Source organism: Trichechus manatus, unplaced genomic scaffold (genome assembly GCF_000243295.1).
Source record: "Trichechus manatus latirostris isolate Lorelei unplaced genomic scaffold, TriManLat1.0 scaffold00232, whole genome shotgun sequence".
Classification (NCBI taxonomy): Eukaryota; Metazoa; Chordata; class Mammalia; order Sirenia; family Trichechidae; genus Trichechus; species Trichechus manatus.
The window spans coordinates 1,034,641-1,045,559 of NW_004444168.1; the positions used below are offsets into that span (position 1 = coordinate 1,034,641).

General features: G+C 39.6%; 1 pseudogene; it reads left to right on the top strand.

Annotated features, from left to right (window-relative positions):
* The first annotated feature begins 956 nt into the window (after positions 1-956).
* LOC101342211 (ubiquitin-conjugating enzyme E2 variant 2 pseudogene) overlaps positions 957-10,919 on the top strand; it is a 28,224-nt pseudogene continuing 18,261 nt past the window's right edge.

Here is a 10,919-nt window from a genome sequence, read left to right on the forward strand (position 1 = left end):
ATATAAATAACCACTTCTATCTTTGTTAAAGACTTATTCTGTTCCAAGTAGCTTTCTTTAGAAAATAAAAGTAACTTTACTAGTGATTTCAATGATACCAAAGAAATGTTTCACCATATACTCTATAGATCATCCATGTATGTATGTCTCAGTATTTTTTTCTCTTATGACCCTCCTGAGTGCTACCTATCCTTCTTTTATTTTCCACTTAACTATTCACAGCTTCTGCTTTATATTTTAGAGAAGCTGTATGTTATATTGAAAAGCACATAATATTTCAGGGTCAGATAGATCTGTATTCAAGTCTCTGGTCTGACACTTAGTTGTGACTTTGTCCTGGTCTATACATTATAATACCTGTGAGGATTAAAGGATAGTTTATTTAAAAATATGTAGCTCATTATGCCTGCCACTATATATTAGTTCCTTAATTTCCCCTGCTCCCTGAGAAAAGGCAGGAACTAATAATTTACTTTTACTACAATGAGTAGCATACATCTGTTGAGAATACTATATAACTTGATATTCTACTTCAAACTGCAAAAAATACTAGTGGTCCACAAGTGGAAGTGGTTGGCTAATATTTGATTTACCTTCATGGTGCTTCTGCTTCTCCAGAACAACTGGTTTTACACTTCCATGGTAGGTTTTATTACCCCAATTATAGAGGAGGAAATGGAGACACAGAAATTAAAAGTAATTTGCAGGAGCTGCTCTTCCTTGTTAGTAAAGACAGAGTTTGAACCTAGGTCTTTCACACTCCAAATTGTTAAGAGGAATAAAATAAGACTATGTTTAAAGAAACTGAAAAAAGCATGGTGTGAGGAGAAAGAAAATAGTCCAAAATTACTATAGTTGAATGAATAAGAGAATGAGAACTGGAAGTGGAGACAAGTTAGAGCTGAATTATAAAGGGGCTGGTATGACATGCTAAGGACATTAGTTTTATACTGAAGATGAGAGTAAGTCATAAGGATTTTAAGCATGCTAATGACAGATCATCCCATTTGTGTTTTAGCAAGATTCTGGAGAGCATATGGAGGATGGATCAAATGGAATGAAGTATATGTGTAGGTATGGAGTATGATTGGAGGCAGGGAGACCAATTAGGAGGCAATAGCAATAATCCCGATGGGAAACATGGGTCATCTCCACAGGAGCGATGTGTTAAAATCCTGGGAATAGACAGGATCTCTAAAAGATAGTGTACAGGAAGGAGAGAACAAGAGTGCCAATGATTGAATTCCTGGGACAAATACAGTATAAAAGGACTTAGAAAATAACACAGAGAATCTGCACTTGGACATGTAGGAGGAAGAACAAGGAATCCATGGTTATGGAAGGAAGGTGATCCTCAATTTTATGATCAGTTTTCCATTTATACAGCATCAAAGACAACCTGAAGAGCATATGATTTCCTCAAGAATCTCTCTAGACCATGATCTATTCCAAGCCTGGGATCACTGGACTCTGTTGTAACTTCATCCCACAAAAGGCCCTGGTCCCTCCAGATCCCTATCTCCAGAACCATAGTGTCTGAGAGCTGGATGGGGCCCTGGAGACCTGAGAGTAAAACTCTAGCAGGCTCTCTGCTAAGGGGACTTCGTTTTCTTTCCTTCTGATGCAGCTACACTTGTCAACACCGACTTCTATCCTCCATCTCCTCCACCTCATGGGGTTGCAGACTAATCTGTCTATTAATGAGCGGTCACAGGCTGTGACCTCATTAAAAAGACTTTAATGAGGCACACTGCTGTTCAGGGAGCACAGTTGAGTGAGGCTCATAGTGGCCTATTCTTAGGCCTGGTGGGAAGGTCTACATGAATAGAGGGGATGAGATCTGAGGACAGGGCTAATGAACTCAGGCTTTTGACCCACAGCTCCTAATGGCTTAGCTTGGCAAGCAGGCCAGCTTTGAAGCTCAAGTCCCTGCTGGCCTGCAGTCATGCTGGATGGGTGAGGTCCAGATCAGCAGAGATTTTCTTCTGAGCTGTCAGCTATGCTTAATGCCTGTTGTCCTGGTGCTTTTTGATGGAGGACTTCAATTTCTGCAGTTAAGAGATAATTTTGTGATGAACTTAATTTTGGCCTTACGTTCTCTTAACTACCCAATTGCAAAATTCTTTTTGACTGATCTATATCTTACAGACTGTGTCCATTTTCCACCCATTCTCTGTGTCACTGCCATGAATGTTTCCAAAATACAGATCTGATCATTGCTTCATGCTGAAAATGCTTTAATGGATCTAAATAGTTCACAAAACAGTGTTCAAACATCTCAGCATAGAAAACTTCTCAGCATAGAAAACTTATCAAGAGATTTGACTCTGGACCCTAATCTCCCTCTAGCTTTCCTTTCTTATTATAGTTTTCATCATTGTCATTATCATCAACACCATGACCATTAGCATCAACATATCATAATGGTGAACATTTCTATAGAAATTAATACATGTCATCATTGTTCTTTAGAGACTTGCACTTATTAATTAACTCAGTTAATCCTCTTACTCAAGCTATGAAGTAGTTGCTATGATTATCCTCATTTTACAAAAATGGACACTTCGATACAGAAAGCAATACTAAATAAGTTACCTAATGTTACAGAGCAAGCTGTTAAGTAAATAGCTAGGTTTAAAACCAGCATTTTCATTCAGGAGGTCTTGCTTTCACCCAAAGAAGTGGTGGCAAGCTCTATAGCACATGGGCCAAATCCAACATTCCACCAGTTTTCATGTTGTTGTGTTGTTAGGTGCCATCGAATTGGTTCTGACTCACAGCGACCTCATGTATGAAACACTGCCTGGTCCTGTGCCATCCTCACAGTTGTTGTTATGCTTGAGCCCATTGTCAAGTCATCTTGTTGAGAGTCTTCCTCTTTGGCTGACCCTCTATTTTACTATGCATGATGTCTGTCTCTAGGGACTGGTCCCTCCTAATAACATGTCCTAAGTAAGTGAGATGAAGTCTCACCATCCTTGCTTCTAGTGAGCATTGTGATGGTACTACTTCCAGGACAGATTTGTTTGTTCCTCTGACGGTCCATGGTATATTCACTATTCTTTGCCAACACCATAATTCAAAGGTGTCAGTTCTTTTTCAGTCTTCCTTATTCATTGTCCAGCTCTTGCATGCATATGGGGTGATTCAAAATAACTTGGCTTGGGTCAGGCACACTTCAGTCCTCAAAGTGACAACTTTTATATGGCCAGTGAATTAAGAATAGCTCTTACATTTTTAAATAATTGGAAAAAAATTAAAAGAAGAATAACATTTAAAGACGTGAAAATTATATGAAATTCAAATTTTTATATCCATAAATAAAATTTCATTGGAACACAGCCATGCTCATTCTTTTACGTATTCTCTATGCCTGCTTGCATACTACAAGAGCAAAGTTTAGTAGTTGCAACAGAGTCCTTTTGTGGTGCTCTCATCTCTTTGCACCGCTGCTTGGTGCAGTGAAAATAGCAACCAAACTAAGTTACGGAGTGGCTTGTTTTTTTACCAGAGTAAGCAAAACCTTTTTGAATGGTTAGCTAATTAAATCATGTTTGATTACAACATCCACAGGAATCTGTCTGTGGAAAATAAACTTGTTCAAACCATCAGCCTTTTGGTGACAAGTGATCGTCGAAGAGGTGAAACATTGAGAGCAACATCAATAGTCAATTAAAAAACACGGCAAGTGGGACTCACTGTCCTTCCCCATCCTTCCTCACTCCCTGTTGCCCTCCCTGGGTTCCCTGTCCCTCTTGAAGCACCCCACCCCCACCCCCCACGCCCCCAACCCTGCTTCTGTCTTCCTGGCCAGGCTTGATGGCTTGGCCCTCCAGGCCCTGTGCTCCCACTCCCTGAGCTCCTGTAATCACACCCCACCCGACTCTCCCTGACCCTTATCCCAGGTTGCCCTCCTGCCCAGGTTCTCTTCCAGCCGTTGTCCTCTCCCGGTAGGCCAGGGAAGGGTTCTTATCCCTAAATGCTCTGGGGTACCAGGGGAGGAACAATGGGTGCTCTCCGGAAGTGACAACGTGATGTCAGTGTGCATGCGGAGCAGCTGCATTTGACAGCTGTAGAACATAGTGGTCTCCAGAGGAGTTAAAGTTCCTTGTAATTTCCACTTGTTGGAAGAACTTGAAGAAGGACAAAAAGGAGTAGGCGATGGTACAGTTAGCTGGGGCCTTGAAGAAGATAATACAGGGTGGACAGGCGTGATTATAGTGCCATCAAGGATAAATCGCGAAAACAATATATAGCCTGAAAGTAGAATGTGGAACTAAATACCTACAAGCTCCTCCATCACTTATATTTTTAACATAAATTAATATAATTGAAATAATTAATTCCAGTGGGATGGCGGTTGCACACAGCACCCCAAAATGCAAAACAGCAAAATTTGTATAATGTTAAAGTTGTATTGAGACGTCTAATGATGTCCAAAGAAAATATGAAGCTTCTACAGCCACCAGAAGAAGAAACATACAATTAACTTTAATGAATCTCAAACTTGTATTAACCAACAACCTTTTAATGAAGTTAATGTCTTGATCAAGTATTACAACCCACACATTAAGTAAAAGAACTCCTACTGGTAAACATGATCTGGACATTTGTAAAAATATATTTAATATATTACACCCATTACGGTTTCCGTTAACAAGAGGAAAAATGCAGCGCAATATTTTTTTCCCTCTTTCATCAAGGTACTGTCGTTTAAGCATAAAAGTGGAGTGTTCAAAATAGAATTCAGATTTAAGATGGAAGCATGCCAAGGAGCCTCAGACTGCTGTGGAGGGATGTATGTTACTGAAAAGTAATCTCAAGAGGGAAAAAACCATCAGCGGTAAGCTTTATTTACCCCTTAAGCAGTAACTCCTCATCCCACCTCTCTCCATCCTATGGTAACTACTGATAAACTTTTGTCTCTAAATTTCCTGTTCTAGATATTTCATGTAAGTGAAATCATACAGTATTTGTCCTTTTGAGTCTGACTTAAATCACTTAGCATAATGTTTTTCAAGGTCCATCCATATCGTAGCATGTATCAGAACTCATTTCTCCTTATGGCTGAATCATATTCAATTTTATCTATGTAGCATATTTTGTTTATCCGTTCATCTGTTGATGGACACTTGGGTTGATTCCTCCTTATGGCTATTGTAAATAATTCTGCAATGAATATTGGTGTACAGTATCTATTTGAGTCCCTGCTTTAAATTCTCTTGGGTGTATACCCAGTGGTGGAATTGCTTGTTCATATGGTAATTCTATGTTTAATTATTTGAGGAACCCCCAAACTATTTTCCACAGCCACTGCATGGTTTTACCTTCCTGCCAGCCATATAGGAGGATTCCATTTCTCCACATCCTCTCTAACACTTGTTTCTGTTTTTTAATAATAATCATCCTAGCAGGTGTGAGGTGGTATTTCATTGTGGTTTTGATTTCCATTTCCCTAATAACTAATGGAAAGAACCCTAAGTGGCACAAATGGTTTGCTTTTATCAACTAACTTCAGTGTTGGCATTTCAAACCCACCCAGTGGCATTGTAAAGAAAGGCCTGACAGTCTGCTTCCATAAAGATTACACACAAGAAAACCTCATGAAGTAGTTCTATCCTGTAACATAGGGGTTGCCATGAGTCAGAATTAATTCGAAAGCAATGGGTTTTTAGTGTTAATAAGTATTAGGAGTTCCTTGGTGGTGCAGAGGGTTAATGTACTTGGTGATTCCTGTAAGACTGCATGTTTGAGTCCACCCAGAGACATCTTGGAAGAAAGACCTGACAATATACTTACGAAAGATCAGCCATTGAAAACCTTTTGGAGCACTGTTCTACTCTGCCACACATGGGGTCTTCATGAGTTGGAGTTGACTCAAAGGCAACTGGTTTATTAGGATTATAATGGCATATGCATGAGGATTGTTTTTGTTGTTCTTACATGCCGTGGAGTCGGTCCTACTCATAGTGACCCTGTGTACAAGAAGGAAACATTGCCCAGTCCAGCACCATCCTCACAATTGTTGCTGTGTTTGAGCCCATTACTGCAGCTGCTGTGTCAACCCATCTTATTGAGGGTTGTGATTGCTAAGTTTGTGTGTCAACTTGGCTAGGCAAAGATTCCGAGTATTGTGTGGGAAGCCACCATTTTGTGATCTGAGGTGATTATCCTAAATGTTGTAAATCCTAACCTCTCTGATGTTAATGAGGCAGGATTAGAGGCAGTTATGTTACTGAGGCAGGACTTAATCTACAGTGTTAGGTTGTACTTTCAGTCAATCTCTTTTTAGATATAAAATAGAGAGTAGAGCAGAGAGGATAGGAACCTCATACCAACAAGAAAGCAGTGCCAGGAACAGAGCGTGTCCTTTGGACCTGGGGTCCCTGTGCTGAGAAGCTCCTAGACCGTCAGAAAATTGATATCAAGGATCCGCCTCCAGAGCCAACAGAGAGAAAGCCTTCGCCTTCAGCTGGCCCCCTGAATTCAGATTACTGCCTGAATTACTGCCCAGTGGTTGAGAGCTACAGCGAACTATGGCTGCTAACCAAAAGGTTGGCAGTTCGAATCCACCAGCCTCTCCTTGGAAAACCTATGGGGCAGTTCTACTTTGTCATGTAGAGTTGCTATGAGTTGGAATCAACTTGATGGCAACGGGTTTTTTTTTTTACACTGTGAGAGAACAAATTTGTTTATTTAAGCCATATGCTTGTGGTATTTCTGTTATAGAAGCACTAGATAATTAAGACAAGGGTTTTCTCTTTTTCACTGACCCTCTATTTTACCAAGCATGATGTCTTCTCGAGGGACTGTCTCTCCTGATAAAATGTCCAAAGTACATGAGACAAAGACGTGCCATCCTTGCTTCTAAGGAGCATTCTGGCTGTGCTCCTTCCAAGACAGATTTGTTTGTTCTTCTGGCAGTCCATGGTATATTCAGTATTTTTCACCAACATCATAATTCAAAGGCATCAATTCTTCTTTGGTATTCCATATTCATTGTCCAGCTTTCACATGCAGAGGAGGCAATTGAAAATACCTTTTTTGGAAGAGGTGGACTTTAGTCCTCAAAATGTCATCTTTGGTTTTTAACACTTTAAACAGGTCTTTTGCAGCAGATTTGCCCAGTGCAATATGTCGTTTGATTTCTTCACTGCTGATTCTGTGGGTGTTAATTGTGGTTCCAAGTAAAATGAAATCCTGACAACTTCAGTATTTTCTTTGTTTATCACGATATTGTTTATTGGTCCAGTTGTGAGTATTTTTGTTTTCGTTATGTTGAGATGTAAGCCATCATGAAGACTGTAGCCTTTGATCTTCATCAGTAAGTGCTTCAAGTCCTCTTCACTTTCAGCAGGCAAGATTTTGTCATCTGCATATGAGAGGTTGCTAATGAGTCTCTAATCGTGATGTTCTTCTTCATATAATCTGGTTTCTTGGATTATTTGCTCAGCATACAGATTGAATAAGTATGGTGAAAGGAGATAATTCAGTTAGACTCTTCAGTGTATAACACATTACTATGATTAGTGTATTCAGGTCCCTCTCCTGTTTCATTTATCTATGCATTTATTTATTTCTGCTTAGTTTGTACTCACACCTCATTCCCATTGCCTCTCTACCATTGTACTCTGTGTAATGCTTTCTTTTTAGGTGTTCTTGCAAAATGAATTTGTTTTATGCATGTATTTTAAATTCATAAATTTATTTTTGATACTAATTTGTGCTTGGTTTCTCAGCTTCTCAGCTGGGGAAGTTTAGAATTCTACAAATACATCTAGGGAAAAACTAAGTACCGTCCATTCTATTAGTACACATGGCGACCCCATATGTGCTCCATAGAGTTTTCAATGGCTGAGATTTTTTTGTGCCTATTTAACAGTTTTTACATGTATTATTAAAGAACATTAATTACATTCTTCATGACGTGCAACCATTATCACTATCCTTGTCTGAATTACTCCACCACCATTAACCTGAACTCAGTGCCCCCTATGCAGTAACTCTCCCTTTCCCTCTCCCTCCCACACCACTAATAAGATTTCATTTCGTTTGCCTATTTCATATACGTGAGATCATACAGTAGTTGTCCTTTTGCGATTGACTTATTTCATCAACCTAATGTTTTCAAGGTTCCATGTTGTGGCGTGTATCAGGATTTCATTTCTCTTTATGGTTGAGTAGTATTCCATTTTATATATATACTACCTTTTGTTTATCCATTCATGCGTTGATGACATTTAGTTTGTTTCCACATTTTGGCTATTTTGACTAGTGCTGCAATGAACATGGGTCTAAAGCAATTCCTTTTAACACAACATATTGTTTAAGGTCATTGGGTGACAAAAACAGTTTGTACTCAGCTACTAACTTATGAGATCACCATGAGAAAGAATCCACCTGGCAGCAACGAGGTTTTTTGTTATTTTTTTTGGTTTGAATAATTAATTTTTTTTATTGTACTTTAGATGAAAGTTTACAGAGCAGACTAGTTTCTCATTAAACAGTTAGTACACATATTATCATATGACATTGGTTAACAACCCCACGACATGTCAATACTCTCCCTTCTCGACCTTGGGTTCCCTATTACCAGCTTTCCTGTCCCCTCCTGCCTTCTAGTCCTTGTCCACGGGCTGTTGTGCCCCATTAGTCTCATTTTGTTTTATGGGTCTGTCTAATCTTTGGCTGAAGGGTTAACCTCGGAAGTGACTTCATTACTGAGCTAAAAGGGTGTATGGGGACCATACTCTTGGTGTTTCTCCAGTCTTTGTCAGGCCAGTAAGTCTGGTCTTTTTTTGTGAGTTAGAATTTTGTTCTACATATTTCTCCAGCTCTGTCCAGGACCCTCTTTTGTGATCCCTGTCAGAGCGGTCAGTGGTGGTAGCCAGGCACCATCTAGTTGTACTGGACTCAGTCTGGTGGAGGCTGTGGTAGATGTGCTCCATTAGTCTTTTGGACTAATCTTTCCCTTGTATCTTTAGTTTTCTTCATTCTCCTTTGCTCCTGAAGGGGTGAGACCATTGGAGTATCATAGATGGCCGCTCACAGGCTTTTAAGATCCTAGACATTACTCACCAAAGTAGAATGTAGAACATTTTCTTTATAAATTATTTATGCCAATTGAACTAGATGTTCCCCACCCCCAAGACCATGGTCCCCACAGCCCTCAGCCCAGCAATTCAGTCTCTCAGGGAGTTTGGATATGTCTATGGAGCTACCATGACCTTGCCTGGTACAAGTTGTGCTGGCTTCCCCAGTATTCTGCACTGTCTTACCCTTCACCAAAGTTACCACTTATCTATTGTCTATTTAGTGTTTTTCCATCCTACTCCTCCTCCCTCATAACCATCGAAGATTGTTTCTTTTTGTGGGTAAACCTTTTCATGAGTTTTTACAGAAGTGGTCTCATACAATACTTGTCCTTCCGTGACTGACTTTTTTCACTCAGCATAATATCCACCAGATTCATCTGTGTTATGAGATGCTTCACAGATTCATCATTGTTCTTTATTGTTGCATAATACTCCATTGTGTGTATGTATCCTAGTTTGTTTATCCATTCATCTGTTGATAGGCATCTAGGTTGTTTCCATCTTTTTGCTATTGTGAACAATGCTGCAGTGAACATGGGTGTGCATATGTCTATTAGTGTGATGGCTCTTATTTTTCTAGGATATATTCCTAGGAGTGGGATTGCTGGGTCATATGGTATTTCTATTTCTAGTTTTCTAAGGAAGTACCATATCGTTTTTCAAAATGGTTGTATCATTTTGCATTCCCACCTGCAGCCTCTCCAACAATTGTTATTTTCTGTTTGTTTGATTTGTGCCAGTAATGCCAGGGTGAGATGGTGTGACATCATGGTTTTGATTTGCATTTCTCTAATGGCTAGTGATAGCGAGCATTTTGTCATGCGTCTGTTGGCCACTTGAATGTCTTCTTTGGTGAACTGTCTGTTCATTTCCTTTGCCTGTTTTTTATTATTATTTTCTTTTTTATTGTACTTTAGATGAAAGTTTACAGAATAGTTTCTCACTGAACAGTTAGTACACATATTTTTTTAATGACATTGGTTAACAACCCCACGACATGTCAACACTCTCCCTTCTCAACCTTGGGTTCCCTAATACCAGCTTCTCTGTCCCCTCCTGCCTTCTAGACCTTGTCCCTGGGCTGTTGTGCCCCATTAGTCTCATTTTGTTTTATGGGGCTGTCTAATCTTTGGCTGAAGGGTGAACCTCGGGAGTGACTTCATTACTGAGCTAAGGGTGTCGAGGGGCGATACTCTCGGGGTTTCTCCAGTCTTTGTCAGGCCAGTAAGTCTGGTCTTTTTTTGTGAGTTAGAATTTTGTTCTACATATTTCTCCAGCTCTGTCCGGGACCCTCTGTTGTGATCCCTGTCAGACCTTTACCCATTTTTCAATTGGATTATTTGTCTTTTTGTTGTAGAGGTGTTGGATTTTCTTGTAGATTAAAGAGATTAGAACTTTGTCTGATTTGTAATAGCCAAAACTTTTTTCCCAGTCTGTAGGTTCTCTTTTTATTCTATTGGCGAAGTCTTTTGATGAGCATAAGTGTTTAATTTTTAGAAGATCCCAGTTATCTAGCTTATCTTCTGGAGTTTGTGTATTGTTGGTTGTGGTTTATATCCTGTTAATGCTGTGTATTAGGGCCTGTAGTGTTGATCCTTTTTTTTTCTTCTATGAACTTTATAGTTTTTGGCTTTATATTTAGGTCTTTGATCCGTTTTGAATTAGTTTTTGTGTAGGGTGTGAGGTATGGGTGCTGTTTCATTTTTTTGCAGATGGACATCCAGTTTTGCCAGCACTGTTTATTAAAAAGACTGTCTTTTCCCCATTTGATGGACTTTGGGCCCTTGTCGAAGATCAGGTGACCGTAGGTGGATGGATTTACAT